The sequence below is a fragment of the Rhinopithecus bieti genome, unplaced genomic scaffold (assembly GCF_001698545.2).
Source record: "Rhinopithecus bieti isolate Rb0 unplaced genomic scaffold, ASM169854v2 scaffold_7681, whole genome shotgun sequence".
NCBI classification, from domain to species: Eukaryota; Metazoa; Chordata; class Mammalia; order Primates; family Cercopithecidae; genus Rhinopithecus; species Rhinopithecus bieti.
The window spans coordinates 3568483-3572127 of NW_016806571.1; positions in this window are offsets into that span (position 1 = coordinate 3568483).

A 3645-nucleotide genomic window follows, 5' to 3' on the forward strand; every position below is an offset into this window, starting at 1 on the left:
AAAAAAAAAAAAAAAAAGTGTGTAGCACCGGGGGTTGGGGGACTAAGGGAGGGATACCATTAGGAGAAATACCTAATGTAGATGACAGGTTGATGGGTGCAGCAAACCACCATGGCATGTGTATACCTATGTAACAAACCTGCACGTTCTGCACATGTATCCCAGAACTTAAAGTACAATAAAAAAATTAATTTTTTTAAAAGTGTACAGCACCTTCCCCTTCACTCTCTTTTCCTCCTGCTCCAGCCATGCTTCCCCTTCACTTTCCACCTTGATTGTAAGTTTCCTGAGGCCTCCCCAGCCATACTTTCTGTACAGCCTGTCGAACTGCGAGGCAATTAAACCAATTTTCTTTATAAATGAATTTCTTTATAGCACTGTAAGAATTCAGAATTTCTTTATAGCACTGTGAGAACAGATTAATACAAGGTGCAATATGAAAATGGACTTCATCTGCCTTACAGTCCCATTCACGAATAGCTTTGAACGACAGGAGTGAAGGGACACCCTTCCAGTGTGCAGAGGTTCAGGCAGTGTACTGGATTATCTACTTTGTGTGGAAAGAGAAATGGCCCAAGGTCAGAATATAAACAGATTCATGGTAGGTAGAGACTAGCTCAGCCAAGTGGTCAGGGTCATGCAACAAAAAAGACTATAAGATCAGAGGTAATGAGGTTGGGATAGAGATATGTGGATGAACCTATGAACACAAAATCTCATGTTTAATGCTCATATTAATACTCACCAGAAAGCATAGAAGAACACTGGCTGAGTATGGTGGCTCACACCTGTAATACCAGCACTTTGAAAGGCTGAGATGGGAGGATCGCTTGATGCCAGTAGTTCAAGTCAAGCCTGGGCAACATAGCAAGACCTGTGTCTGCAGAAAATAATGTGTGTATTTGCTTTTTTTTTTTTTTTTTTGAAATGGAGTCTTGCTCTGTCACCCAGGCTGGAGTGCAATGGCGTGATTTTGGCTCACTGCAACTTCTGCCTCCTGGGTTCAAGTGATTCTCCTGTCTCAACCTCCTGAGTAGCTAGGATTATAGGCACATGCCACCAAGCCCGGCTAATTTTTGTATTTTTTGTAGAGACAGGGTTTCACTGTGTTGGTCAGGCTGGTCTCAAACTCCTGACCTCGTGATCCGCCTGCCTCAGCCTCCCAAAGTGCTGTGATTACAGGTGTGAGCCACTGTGCCCAGCTGAAAATAATGTTTTAAAAATTAGCTGGGCATGGTGGCATGCACTTGTGGTCTCCACTACTCAGGAAACCGAGGCAGGAGGATCACCTGAGCCCAGGAGGGTGAGGCTGCAGTGAGCCATGATCACACCACTGCATTCCAGCCTGGCTGACAGAGCAAGATCCTGTCTCAAAAAAAAAAAAAAAAAAAAAGTATAGAAGAAGCATGAAGCAATAAGCAAACAGGCAGAATGACTCAGCCAGTTGACATCAGGCAGCCTCTGTCATTGACCACTCCAGTAGTACGTAATTCATCTATGAACACAGTAGACGTGGTGGCAGGGATGGAGGCTACGAACAGACACAACATCATGGGTTCCCACTCACCACTGAACTTTTACCTTCTACTGCTACTGAATGTCCAACCTGCCAGCAAGAAGGATGAAAACCAACCCTCTGATGTGACACCATCCTTCAAGTACACCAATCAGCCACTTGGAGGTAAGTTGCCTATAGTAGACACCTTCACCTTACAAGGGGCAGCAATTCATTTTAACTGGAATATGCATATATTTCAGGTATGAGTTTGCCTTTCCTACTAATAGAGCCTCAGAGTGGTGCTCAGCCAGCACCACTTTCAAGAGCTTACAAAATACCTGATCCATTGATATGGGATCTCATATAACAGTGCATCAAAACAAAAAGCCTTTTTTGTTTTTTCAGACGGAGTTTTGCTCTTGTTGCCCAGGCTGGAGTGCAATGGCATGATCTCGGCTCACTAGACCTCTGCCTCCCAGGTTCAAGCGATTCTCCTGCCTCAGCCTCCCTAATAACTGGGATTACAGCTGCATGCCACCATACCCAGCTACTCTTTCATATTTTTAGTAGAGAGAGGGTTTCACTATGTTGGTCAGGCTGGTCTCGAACTCCCGACCTCAAGTGATCTGCCTGCCTTGGCCTCCCAAAGTGCTGGGATTACAGGTGTGAGCCACCGCTCCTGGCCATAAAGAGCCCATTTTATTTATTTATTTATTTATTTATTTATTTATTTATTCATGATTAATAGACTATTTAGGCAGGAATACATATAGTCATCATTGCCAGACTTAATATGAAAGGTTAAATGTTCCATCCAATTTTCCTTCCCGGGTAAGTTTTTCTTTCCTATCAGTCAGTTTTGAAAACATGATACCAGAATAAGAGGGGCCTAAATCCACACAGAGTTCCCAAGAGTGAGTTTTCAGGAGTGGGTCTGAAATTAGAATAGACATTTGCTGATCTTGGATAGGTCCAACGAATCAAGGCAGGATCTTCGATGACCCCTCAGTGGTTGGGTTCGTTGTACTGAAGCAGGTACTCTCATTTCAGCCGAGAAAGAGCCCATTTTATAACAAAGAAGATATGGCAGTGCACACATGACTTTGGGACCTTCTGGTCCCGGGGGCTTTATTTTTCAAAAAGCATGTAATTCTTCAAGTCATACAGCTATCGAAGATATTAATTGAATTTACAGTAGTCTACTGTCATCCTAACTACGCAGAAACTTTTGGCCTGATTAAGCAATGCCATGGCCCACTCATGGCACACTGAGAAACCAGGGCAGAGATGTACCCTGTGAGGATAGACACCACCCTCAAAAACACATATAGCTGCTCTGAATCAATGACCAACATACGGTACTTTGTCCCTAATAGGTAGAATACATGGGTCTGGAAACAAAGGGGTGGAAAAAGAAATGGCTCAGCTTTATGCATCCCTTCCCCTCAGCTCTGGGCTCTATGAGTTTAGAAATTCTGATTTCCGAGGGGACTGTTTCCACCAAGAGGCACAGCAAGAGTCCCACTGAACTTTACGGTTACTGCCTGAGCACTTCAGACTCCTGTGTCAAGGGACCAGACAACATAAAGAGAAGTCACCACATTGTCGGGGTAATTGATCCTGATCTTCAGGAGGAAGTAGGGGCCACACATGGTGGCTCATCCCTGTAATTCCAGAACTTTGGGAGGCCAAGGCGGGCAGATCACTTGAAGTCAGGAGTTCAAGACCTCATGGCCAACATAGTGAAACCCCATCTCTACTAAAAATACAAAAATTAGCCAGGTGTGGTGATACATGCCTGTGGTCCTAGCTACTCAGGAGGCTGAGGTGGGAGGATCACTTCAGCCAAGGAGGCAGAGGTTGCAGAGAGCTGAGATTTTGCCACTGCCCTCCCGCCTGGGCAACAGAGCAAGACCCTGTCTCAATACAGAACAAAACAAAACAAAAACAACAACAAAAGAGGAAGTTCAGATTCTGTTACATAATGGAAGCTGAAAGGACCGTGTTAGCTGTCCTGAAGGGATCCCCTGAAAGGATCCACTTAGCTGTGCCTTAGTACTCTCTTACCCAGTTTTGTTAGTAAATGGTACATCAGCCACAGCTTTAAAAAGGATTGTTGACTAGGCGCAGTGGCTCACACCTGTAAT